General features: G+C 48.3%; 1 long non-coding RNA gene, 1 other non-coding gene and 1 pseudogene across 2 annotated transcripts; all 3 read left to right on the forward strand.

Moving 5' to 3' along the window:
* Positions 1-932: 932 nt before the first annotated feature.
* LOC137353606 (uncharacterized) lies at positions 933-1,777 on the forward strand. The gene is made up of 3 exons (XR_010969863.1): positions 933-1,047; positions 1,187-1,248; positions 1,341-1,777. It is a non-coding gene; the product is annotated as an uncharacterized lncRNA (long non-coding RNA).
* A 2,455-nt stretch (positions 1,778-4,232) lies between these two features.
* On the forward strand, positions 4,233-5,475 carry LOC137353526 (U3 small nucleolar RNA-associated protein NOL7-like; annotated as a pseudogene).
* A 339-nt stretch (positions 5,476-5,814) lies between these two features.
* Positions 5,815-5,978, forward strand: LOC137354958 (U1 spliceosomal RNA). The gene has a single exon (XR_010970606.1). It is a non-coding gene; the product is annotated as a U1 spliceosomal RNA (small nuclear RNA).
* Positions 5,979-12,734: the final 6,756 nt, after the last annotated feature.

Here is a 12,734-nt window from a genome sequence, read left to right on the forward strand (position 1 = left end):
CTCGATGAGGAACAAAGGGAAAAACACCACCAGCAGAGAACAGTCAAAACCTGGCTGTTTACAAGATGCCGCCCCATCTCCCCGCCCCTGCCAAGTTGTCACCCGGGCAAACAAACCCCCTGTGATTGACCAGGAATGTTGCAGACCGAGTTTTGCAGACTGGCATATTCCAAGGTCCAGAACTACGTGCTGAGGGGTGCACTAAAGCTTGGGGCAGCCGCCACAAAGGCTCAATGCAGAAAGACAACAGTGTAAGGTCCTCCCGCCATAGCGAACTGAGCTGCTGGAACCTGTTTAAAACCCCATGTGCTGTTTGCACCAAAATGTTTTTTACTATGTAATACCAATGTACATTGCATTTAAAATGAAATGGCAAGAATTGTGAAGTATTTCATCTTTTCCTGCATCAAAAAAATCTCATCTTCCGAACTGGGAACATTGAACTGTTTGGTAAAGAATTTTCGCATATTTTTATGAATATGCTGTATTGTTGGAGAAAAAAGTTGGCTCCCGTGTCAGGAACGGTTCCTTTCTATGATTCTCCTCCTTGTTCTCCAATATATCCATCCACACACTCTCCATGGCGAGGACAAGGAAATTGGGGGAGTGACGAGGACGTCGAGGTCGAGCGAGGCTGTGTGCCTCTTTACAACCTGCTTCATCGTGACTATTCACCCCACACCGCAAAGATAAATTCAATGTTCAGGAACGTGTTTGGTGACTTCACAACCCCTACTTGACATACTATTGGCACATGCGCAAATGAAGCCTCACTGGCTGAGACCTCCTCCCCAATGGCCACTTCCTCCTGCCTCCCCAGCTACTTCCTCCCATGGCCACTTCCTCGCCCCCCCACCACCCGCCTCCTCCACCACCCACCCCACCAGCCGCCTCCTCCCACAGCTGCTTCCTCCTCTTTCTTTTCATATAAAAGATGCCTTTGAGACGACAATCCTTCCTGGTGTCTGAAACTCAAGGACAGCATTCAAGCAACGAAGGCAGTGCAGGAGAAGACACAGAAGGATAATCTTAGCCTGCAGTATCATGGTAAATACTGGAGACATGAGTGCTGCAGATTGACAGTGACAAGCTGCTTGGTCTAAATTTTGAACCATGCTTTATTGTTGCTTTAAATGGTTTTAATCTAATTTGCCAAGTGTGACATAATTTGGTATTAAATTTGCAGTGTTACTGAAGAGGAGCCCAGATTCAACCTCGATTTTTGGTTGGAATAAGCACCAGCAGGGGGTAAGTGAGATTTTCCACTTTCCATTGATATCTGCTGAGAAGCAGGACTGGATATGAGAACAATTCTTAATTGTCTTTGGTTTTTCTTCCAGGGGAAGTGTGGGAGAGAGGTCCAGTGTAGAACAGCGCATGAAATAGGATCAATGCACAGAGCAACCGTTTCATTCTCTGAAATTTGTCACCATCTGAAAATGAAACTTGCATTTTATGAATGAAGTGGACATTGGGATGCTTCTTCTCTAGCCCAGCAACTATACAAATGCCAAAAGATTCTGGTGAATTCTCAGACTTTGCGTTCTTCACATGGACAATAAACTAGTGGATTTCATTCGCCGCATGGCGCTCCACAGGAACAATCTCTTCGGTTCTGCAAACAAGAATCTCGGCCTGTTCCTTTTGCAAGAATTTTGGCAAAGCAAAATTCATCTACTCAAACAGAGCAGTGTTTCAAATGGTTTGACACAGCAATGGGGATGTTTAAATTCATGCTCTTGTGTTTGTCTTTACTTAATACTCCATTAAACTCAGAAATGCTGAAAATGTTGAGGTTACTCTGTTGATATTGCTCCCTACTTTTCAATTGCACTTGCAATATTCCAACTGTCTAGTGCCTGCTTTTGCGTACCCCTACAGGCAGTTGCAACACAGCACCACAAATCAGGACACCCACTCCGGAGAGTTCTGGAAGGTACCTCCAGAGTAGTCAAGGCACCAGAACTTTTACCTCAGCACCCTAATGGTCTGCTCAAAACCGTGATTCTCATGACAGCATTGGTTTCATTATGAGTGCTGGCCACAAGTTTGTTGGAGGGGAGACATTAGCCAGGTGTACAGCAGATGTCTCATCCTCCAGCATCCGTTCTCTGGTTTGACATTGTGACTGAAAGACATCATACTGTTTCCAGGATAACTGGCATTCACCACCTATGATCAGCTGGGCAGGGTTGTAGGCCAACTGTAGTGCAGTAGCCTCTACTGAGCAAAAGGAGTCTCGTACTGGAATTTTACCTGCTCAAAACGGGCGTCCGAGGTGAAAAATGGCAGTCGATATCAGGTCCCCGACATTATTACTCCCAATCACCATTTGACATGGGTCGGACGGTGGGAGAGATTGAGGTGCTGATCGCTGTCCACTTTGCAACAATTAAGGGCCAATTGACATAGTCTAGAATTCAATTGACAGCCATTTTACGTCAGCTGTCACATTTTGTGCCTGGCAAACGAGTCAAACGGGGAGTTGGGAACTCGGCAGCTTTGAAAGAGCGGCAACCAGTGTATCTGTGAAGGAGTTGGAGGTACTGTTTTTTTATTACACTTTGATAGATTTGTGTGCTGTTTTGAAGGTTGGGACTGTTTTTGCTGGTTCACCAGGGTTCACCTGAGTGATTGAAACTCCTGGTAGGGCCACAGCATCACTGATTTATTCTGTGTAGGAGAGGGGGGGTTCTGAGTGCCTGTCCTTGCAGCAGACTGCAAATACCTGTCCTCAGAACATCTTTGGGACACTGCAGCCATGGGAATTGTCCACTCTGGAGGCAGCTCACCTCTTGAGGAAGACTTCGCCACAAAGAGGGGCAGGAGGGCAAATGTCCAGTGAAATCAGCAATCTGCTGGCCAAGTGCAGCCTGGTAATGGGGGAGGGGCAGAAGGTCACAGAGTGCGCCAGGAGCAACCACCTGTGAGGAAATGAGCCTACCCAGCAGGCAGGGTCTATTGCCCGCGATTGAGCCTTCTTCAAATGTCACAGCGCCAGTGCCGAAGACATCACCTGTCCCGAGAGACTGTCACATCCCTGAGATGCTGGCAGCAGAGGTCGCTTCCAACTGCGTGGGTGGCCATCCAACGGCAGCCCCACTGAAGCTAACAGTCACTCTGAACTTCTATGCATCAGGTCCTTCCTGGCCTCATCAGGAGTGTGCAATCATCAGCGCATCACTACATTGCTACATTACCACTGCAGGTGGTAACTGATACCATATTCAGGCATGCCAACAGGTTCATCAGGTTCCAGACAGACTCCGCCAGTCAGGCTGAGAGCACCAGAGGATTCAGCACCGTCGCTGGGTTCCCCGTGGTCCAAGGAGTCATTGATTGCACACATGTGGCCATTCGAGCACCTACAGATCAATCAGGGCCTTCATTAATCGAAAGGGGTTTCATTCAATGAATGTGCAACTTGTCTGTGATCACTGTATATTGCAAGTGTGTGCTCGTTATCCTGGAAGCAGTCACGGTGCATTCATTCTCCAGAACTCCCAGGCGCCAGCACTATTCAGCACCCCTCCACCCAGCCCCCCCGAGTGCCTGCAAGGATGGATACTTGGTGACAGGGGATACCCGCTGACGACATGGCTGATGACACCAGTGAGGAACCCACAGAATGAAGCAGAGGAACGGTACAATGCAAGCCATGCGACCACCAGAGTCACGATTGAGCAGACCATGGGTCTTCTGAAAATGAGATTTAAGTATCTCAATCGCTCAGGTGGTGCCCTACAGTACTCGCCAGCAAGGGTATGTTGCATTGTTGTCGTCTGCTGTGCCTTACATAACCTGGTGCTGCAGTGGAGGGGGAGGGGGGGAAGAGGGGAAGAGACCCTGGAAGATGACGACGACGTTGTTCAGCACGAGGCATCCTCAGATGAGGATGTTGAAACAGCTGAGGATGAGGAGTAGGGGGCACAGCCACCTGAATAGCAGGGGGAGGGAACTGGAGGTTTGCAGGAGTTGAGTAGCTCTATTCCTTCTTCTAATATGCTGCTCCGCCAAACATCCTACTTGCTGCAGGTAAGCCTCTCAGAGCCAGTGAGGTTGCTGAAAGTCCTTTTAAATGGCTTTCAGCACCTTCTTCCGGCTCCAGCTCCGCCCCCGACACTCACCCTCCCACCCGTGCCCTTTTCTGTCATTGGTATTCTTTCAGGTTGTCCTGATGAGTGCAAGAAGAAAAGCTTCGACAAAATGTCTCTGTCTTCTTCAACCGTTTAATGTGGCTTCTCCTCACATCATTTACCGGCTATGTGGACAATGATCATACTGCAGAGAGTAAGATAGATTGCAAAGCCAGAGTTAAACAAAGGGAGGTGGGTTTGCTCCCTTTGGGAAACCGGTGAAATATTTCAAGCAAAGGCAGTGAATGTGACAAGTGAGGAAGACTTGACGGCCAGAACTCGCTCCCTACGTCCCTATTGGTGTTGAGGTGCAAAACTTGAAAAGTGCTTTTTCGAAGGCATCAGATTGTGAACGGTGTTTGAAAGGAAGAGAAGCCAAGCATTTCCTTCCTTTGTTTGCAATGTCTACGTCTAGGGATTTCTTTCCGGAAAACGCCTCGCGGCCTGAAGGAGAATGGCATGGAAGTTGGTTCTGTGAAGAGTCAAGAGAGCCGGGAAATGTTGGCCGAGATCAGCCCAGAGGAAGAGGACGAAGCGCCGGAGGAGGTGACTTTCAGCAGCGCCCGGGAGGAAGCTGAAAAGAGCATGAAAGCGCCGCTGGAGAGCGTGAGGAGAGACAAAGCTTTGCTGAAGGAGAAAAGAAGAAGAAAGGAGCAATTATTCAAAGAGCAAAAGAAGCGCAAGTCGCTTCCAGATGGCATTCTTTAAGAGATTACTTCAGTCCGAGAAAAGAATGACCAGGCACCTGACTCAAGTAAAGAAGGTGATGATTGTAATTCTGTGCAGCAACCTGAGGAAGATAGTGGATTGAAGGAAGATGTTGAAGAATGTGTGGATACCAGATGGAAGGAGAGCTCCATGGCCATTCCATTAAAGGATCAAGGCCAAACAAAGCAGCAGGTTGAAAATGCCAGATTAATGATCGACTGTATGGCCCAGGCAGCAGGAGAGGCAGTGTCAATGAATACTTCTCACTTGCAAACAAGAAAGCTCAACAGAAAAAACCAGCAATGCAGTTTGTCAACAAATCCTGGGGAGCAGAACTTCAACAAAAATCTGGAAAGTTTCGAAAGTTGTAGATTCAGCATCATGGTGTGACTGCAAGATGAGAGAATGGAACTAGTGAGAAAACTAAAATCTACACGGGCTCTTAAACAGATGAAATGGGAGGTTTCTTTGGCTGGAAGTAAACTCTGAATTTAGTACATTAATGCTAACCTTCAAGAGGAAGCTCTTTGTCATTTGTGCAGTTAATAGTCCATTGGTTTGAACCGTGTCTTTTGTTATTATACTCAAGGACAGCTGTTAAGATTTGTTTCTGTATAAAGAAGGAAGATTGCTTGAGACTGTTCTAATGTATATAATCTCTAATCTTTCTAAAATATTTAATGGACATGAAAAAAAAAGCCTCGCGGCCTGAAGGAAGGCAGCTGAAGGAGGGGGAGGGTGCTGTTTTCCTATTAAGGGCATTATGCAAATAGCATTGCAGGCTCTGGATCCGTGCGGCATTTTGTCGGAAGGTGTAATGAATGATAGAGTGCAATATTTGCCAGGAACTGATATGTGCAAAGAGCAGCAGATTGTGAATGGAGTGTCAAGGTGATGTGTAAAAATGGAGTGTTTGAGACCGTAAGAGGTGGTGTGTGATGTCAGGTGGCAGTGTGTGACGATATGTAGCATACTTACCTGGCAGGGGAGATACCATGATCAAGAAGGTGGTTTTCCCAGGACGAGGCTAGCCCATTGCACTTCGGGTGTGCTGACGCCTGCGATGTCCCCAAATGCGGGATACTCGACTGCAAAATTTGTGGTAGTGGGGGACTGCGTTCGCGCTCTCCCCTGGTTTTACAACGCAAAGTTAGATCTTACAGTGCATTTCTCTCAACTCCTTACATCGCTACCTTTTCTTCCTGATATTATTTCCTAATCTCTCTATTATTTCTTTGCCGCACGCTCAGCATGTGGTATCTGCATTCTCTCTCTCCATTGCTCCTCACAACCTAACCTGCTCATCAGCTGCCACATGCTCACGTTCTTACTCTACGTGCTGCCCCATTCCCCACTCCTCCCCTGCGCCACGCCACTCACCCGACCCATCTTACACGTACAAAATGGACCCTGTCTGCACGCACACCATCTTCAAACCTCTACACAAAGCTTGCCACAAAAAACTTGCACAACCTCCCCCTCATCCTTGTGCCCACTTTTCTGTGCCGCAGTATCAAGCTCTGCCTACAACCCAACTACGCAAACACCAAATCTCACTACCTGCTCACCTTCTATCTGGTCCCCATCTTGCCAAGGATGGAGCTGGTCTGCCCACATTGCCGCAGAATGCTCCATCCACTTCCACTCTGCCCTACCACCTATCCTTCCTGGAAAGGTTTCTGCACAAAAACACCTTTCACCACCAATCGCTGACGTACAGCAAGGTACTGAGGGCACAGGCTTGATACACTCGGACTTTTGTCTTCCGTGTCAGTGCGCCATTTTCTCTTGGCCAGTCTGGACATAACAGTGGAACCCTTTCCCATGCACTTGTTGATTTCTGCATCAAGAGGTTACTGGTGATAGTTGAGCCTAGGTAGGTGAACTCTTGAACCACTTCCAGAGTGTGGTCGCTGATATTCATGGATGGAGCATTTCTGATGTCCTGTCCCATGATGTTCGTTTTCTTGAGGCTGATGGTTAGGCCAAATTCGTTGCAGGAAGCGGGCGGCACAGAGGCGCACTGATTAGCACCGCAGCCTCACAGCTCCAGTGACCCGGGTTCAATTCTGGGTACTGCCTGTGTGGAATTTGCAAGTTCTCCCTGTGTTTGCGTGGATTTTCTCCGGGTGCTCCGGTTTCCTCCCACATGCCAAAGACTTGCAGGTTGATAGGTAAATTGGCCATTAGCAATTGCCCCTAGTGTAGGTAGGTGGTAGGGAAATATAGGGACAGGTGGGGATGCGGTAGGAATATGGGATTAGTGTAGCATTAGTATAAATGGGTGGTTGATGGTCAGCACAGACTCGGTGGGCCGAAGGGCCTGTTTCAGTGCTGTATCTCTAAAAACAAACCTGTCGATGAGACTCTGCAGACACTCTTCAGTGTGAGATGTTCATGCAGCATCGTCAGAGTGAGGACTTTCCGTACTTCGGTCTTCGCTTTTAGACGGGCAAGGTTGAACAACCTGCCACCTGATCTTGTGTGGAGGAAAATTCTTGAACGCGTGTGAGCTGCAGGGAGAAGAAAATCCCAAACAGTGTCGGTGCGAGAACACAGCCCTGTTTCACGCCACTCAGAATAGGAAAGGGGTCTGATGAGGTGCCGCTCTGCTGAATTGTGCCTTTCATATTGTCATGGAATGAGGTGATGATACTTCGTAGCTTTGGTGGGCATTCGATCTTTTCAAGTAGTTTGAAGAGACCACGTTTGCTGACGAGGTGAAAGGCTTTGGTGAGATCAATGAAACCCCTTTCGATTAATGAAGGCCCTGATTGATCTGTAGGTGCTCGAATGGCCACATGTGTGCAATCAATGACTCCTTGGACCACGGGGAACCCAGCGACGGTGCTGAATCCTCTGGTGCTCTCAGCCTGACTGGCGGAGTCTGTCTGGAACCTGATGAACCTGTTGGCATGCCTGAATATGGTATCAGTTACCACCTGTAGTGGTAATGTAGCAATGTAGTGATGCGCTGATGATTGCACACTCCTGATGAGGCCAGGAAGGACCTGATGCATAGAAGTTCAGAGCGACTGTTAGCTTCAGTGGGGCTGACGTTGGATGGCCACCCATGCAGTTGGAAGCGACCTCTGCTGCCAGCATCTCAGGGATATGCCAGTCTCTCGGGACAGGTGCAGTTTTGGGAACTGGTGCTCTGACATTTGAAGAAGGCTCAATCGCGGGCAGTAGACCCTGCCTGCTGGGTAGGCTCATTTCCTCACAGGTGGTTGCTCCTGGCGCACTCTGTGACCTTCTGCCCCTCCCCCATTACCAGGCTGCACTTGGCCAGCAGGTTGCTGATTACACTGGACATTTGCCCTCCTGTCCCTCTTTGTGGCGTAGTCTTCCTCAAGAGGTGAGCTGCCTCCAGAGTGGACAATTCCCATGGCTGCAGTGTCCCAAAGATGTTCTGAGGACAGGTATTTGCAGTCTGCTGCAAGGACAGGCACTCAGAACCCTCCCTCTCCTACACAGAATAAATCAGTGATGCTGTGGCCCTACCAGGAGTTTCAATCACTCAGGTGAACCCTGGTGAACCAGCAAAAACAGTCCCAACCTTCAAAACAGCACACAAATCTATCAGAGTGTAATAAAAAAACAGTACCTCCAACTCCTTCACAGATACACTGGTTGCCGCTCTTTCAAAGCTGCCGAGTTCCCAACTCCCCGTTTGACTCGTTTGCCAGGCACAAAATGTGACAGCTGACGTAAAATGGCTGTCAATTGAATTCTAGACTATCCCAATTGGCCCTTAATTGCTGCAAAGTGGACAGCGATCAGCACCTCAATCTCTCCCACCGTCCGACCCATGTCAAATGCTGATTGGGAGTAATAATGTCGGGGACCTGATATCGACTGCCATTTTTCGCCTCGGACGCCCGTTTTGAGCAGGTAAAATTCCAGTCCGAGACTCCATTTGCCCAGTAGAAGCTACTGCACTACAGTTGGCCTACAACCATGCCCAGCTCATCATAGGTGGTGAATGCCAGTTATCCTGGAAACATTATGATGTCTTTCAGTCACAATGTCAAACCAGAGAACGGATGCTGGAGGATGAGACATCTGCTGTACACCTGGCTAATGTCTCCCCTCCAACAATAGTGGGAATGGAAGTTAAGGCAGTTGTATGTTCCTCCTGCAGAATGTGGGAGGTAAGGGTCGCCAAGAGTGTCCCTGCTGACTGCATCTGCGGGAAGTGCACCCAACTCCAGCTCCTCGAGAACCGCGTTAGGGAACTGGAGCTGGATGAACTTCGGATCATTCGGGAGGCGGAGGGTGTTATTGAGAGGAGTGAAAGGGAGGTAGTCACACCTCAAGTAAAAGAAGTAGGTAGATGGGTTACCGTCAGGGGAAGGAGAGGGAACCAGCAGGCAGTGCAGGGATCCCCTGTGGCCGTTTCCCTCAACAACAGGTATATCGTTTTGGATACTGTTGGGGGTGGGGACTTACCAGGGGTAAGCAATGGGGTACAGGTCTCTGGCACAGAGTCTGTCCCTGTTACTCAGAAGGGAAGGGGGAAGAGGAGCAGAGCATTAGTCATTGGGGACTCCATAGTTAGGGGAACAGATAGGAGGTTCTGTGGGAACGAGAGAGACTCACGGTTGGTGTGTTGCCTCCCAGGTGCCAGGGTTCGTGATGTCTCGGATCGTGTTTTTGGGATCCTTAAGGGGGAGGGGGAGCAGCCCCAAGTCGTGGTCCACATAGACACCAACGACATAGGTAGGAAGAGAGATGGGGATTTAAGGCTGAAATTCAGGGAGCTAGGGTGGAAGCTTAGAGCGAGAACAAACAGAGTTGTTATCTCTGGGTTGTTGCCCGTGCCACGTGCTAGCGAAGCGAGGAATAGGGAGAGAGAGGAGTTGAACACGTGGCTGCAGGGATGGTGTAGCAGGGAGGGTTTTGGTTTCCTGGATAATTGGGGCTCTTTCTGGGGTAGGTGACACCTCTACAAACAGGATGGTCTTCACCTGAACCAGAGGGGTACCAATATCCTGGGGGGGTGGGATTTGCTAGTGCTCTTCGGGGGGGTTTAAACTAATTCAGCAGGGGAATGGGAACCTAAATTGTAGTTCCAGTGTACAGGATGTTGAGAGTAGTGAGGTCAGGGATAAGGTTACAAGGACGCAAGAGGGCACTGGCAAGCAAGAACTTGGTTTAAAGTGTGTCTACTTCAACGCCAGGAGCATCCGGAATAAGGTGGGTGAGCTTGCAGCATGGGTTGGTACCTGGGATCTCGATGTTGTGGCCATTTCGGAGACATGGGTAGAGCAGGGGCAGGAATGGATGTTGCAGGTTCTGGGATTTAGATGTTTCAGTAAGAACAGAGAAGATGGTAAAAGAGGGGGGGGGTGTGGCATTGTTAATCAAGGAGAGTATTACGGCGGCAGAAAGGACGTTTGAGGACTCGTCTACTGAGGTGGTATGGGCCGAGGTTAGAAACAGGAGAGGAGAGGTCACCCTGTTGGGAGTTTTCTATAGACCTCCGAATAGTTCCAGCGATGTAGAGGAAAGGATAGCGAAGATGATTCTCGACAGGGGCGAGAGTAACAGGGTAGTTGTTATGGGGGACTTTAACTTTCCAAATATTGACTGGAAATACTATAGTTCGAGTACTTTAGATGGGTCAGTTTTTGTCCAGTGTGTGCAGGAGGGTTTTCTGACACAGTATGTAGACAGGCCAACCAGGGGAGATGCCACATTGGATTTGGTACTAGGTAATGAACCCGGCCAGGTGTTAGATTTAGATGTAGGTGAGCACTTTGGCGATAGTGATCACAATTCGGTTAGGTTTACCTTAGCGATAGGCAGGGACAGGTATGTACCGCAGGGCAAGAATTATAGCTGGGGAAAAGGAAATTATGATGCGATTAGGCAAGATTTAGGATGCGTAGGATGGGGAAGGAAACTGCAGGGGATGGGCACAATCGAAATGTGGAGCTTATTCAAGGAGCAGCTACTGCGTGTCCTTGATAAGTATGTACCTGTCAGGCAGGGAGGAAGTTGTCGAGCGAGGGAGCCGTGGTTTACTAAAGAAGTTGAAGCACTTGTCAAGAGGAAGAAGAAGGCTTATGTTAGGATGAGACATGAAGGCTCAGTTAGGGCGCTTGAGAGTTACAAGCTAGCCAGGAAGGATCTAAAGGGAGAGCTAAGAAGAGCAAGGAGAGGTCACGAGAAGTCATTGGCGGATAGGATCAAGGAAAACCCTAAGGCTTTCTATAGGTATATCAGGAATAAAAGAATGACTAGAGTTAGATTAGGGCCAATCAAGGATAGAAGTGGCAAGTTGTGTGTGGAATCAGAGGAGATAGGGGAAGCGTTAAATGAATATTTTTCGTCAGTATTTACAGTAGAGAAAGAAAATGTTGTCGAGGAGAATACTGAGATTCAGACTACTAGGCTAGATGGGATTGAGGTTCATAAGGAGGAGGTGTTGCAATTTTGCAAAGTGTGAAAATAGATAAGTCCCCTGGGCCAGATGGGATTTATCCTAGGATTCTCTGGGAAGCCAGAGAGGAGATTGCAGAGCCTTTGTCCTTGATCTTTATGTCGTCATTGTCGACAGGAATAGTGCCGGAAGACTGGAGGATAGCAAATGTTGTCCCCTTGTTCAAGAAGGGGAGTAGAGACAGCCCTGGTAATTATAGACCTGTGAGCCTTACTTCGGTTGTGGGTAAAATGTTGGAAAAGGTTCTAAGAGATAGGATTTATAATCATTTTGAAAAGAATAAGTTCATTAGCGATAGTCAGCACGGTTTTGTGACGGGTAGGTCGTGCCTCACAAACCTTATTGAGTTTTTCGAGAAGGTGACCAAACAGGTGGATGAGGGTAAAGCCGTGGATGTGGTGTATATGGATTTCAGTAAGGCGTTTGATAAGGTTCCCCATGGTAGGCTATTGCAGAAAATACGGAAGTATGGGGTTGAAGGTGATTTCGAGCTTTGGATCAGAAATTGGCGAGCTGAAAGAAGACAGAGGGTGGTGGTTGATGGCAAATGTTCATCCTGGAGTTTAGTTACTAGTGGTGTACCGCAAGGATCTGTTTTGGGGCCACTGCTGTTTGACATTTTTATAAATTACCTGGAAGAGGGTGTAGAAGGGTGGGTTAGCAAATTTGCAGATGACACTAAGGTCGGTGGAGTTGTGGATAGTGCCGAAGGATGTTGTCGGGTACAGAGGGACATAGATAGGCTGCAGAGCTGGGCTGAGAGATGGCAAATGGAGTTTAATGCGGAAAAGTGCGAGGTGATTCACTTTGGAAGGAGTAACAGGAATGCAGAGTACTGGGCTAATGGGAAGATTCTTGGTAGTGTAGATGAACAGAGAGATCTTGGTGTCCAGGTGCATAAATCCCTGAAGGTTGCTACCCAGGTTAATAGGGCTGTTAAGAAGGCATATGGTATGTTAGCTTTTATTAGTAGGGGGATCGAGTTTCGGAGCCACGAGGTCATGCTGCAGCTGTACAAAGCTCTGGTGAGACCGCACCTGGAGTATTGCGTGCAGTTCTGGTCACCGCATTATAGGAAGGATGTGGAAGCTATGGAAAGGGTGCAGAGGAGATTTACTATGATATTGCCTGGTATGGAGGGAAGGTCTTACGAGGAAAGGCTGAGGGACTTGAGGTTGTTTTCGTTGGAGAGAAGGAGGAGGAGAGGTGACTTAATAGAGACATATAAGATAATCAGAGGGTTAGATAGGGTGGATAGTGAGAGTCTTTTTCCTCGGATGGTGATGGCAAACACGAGGGGACATAGCTTTAAGTTGAGGGGTGATAGATATAGGACAGATGTCAGAGGTAGTTTCTTTACTCAGAGAGTAGTAGGGGCGTGGAACGCCCTGCCTGCAACAGTAGTAGACTCGCCAACTTTAAGGGCATTTAAGTGGTCATTG

Source organism: Heterodontus francisci, chromosome 41, assembly GCF_036365525.1.
Source record: "Heterodontus francisci isolate sHetFra1 chromosome 41, sHetFra1.hap1, whole genome shotgun sequence".
Classification (NCBI taxonomy): domain Eukaryota; kingdom Metazoa; phylum Chordata; class Chondrichthyes; order Heterodontiformes; family Heterodontidae; genus Heterodontus; species Heterodontus francisci.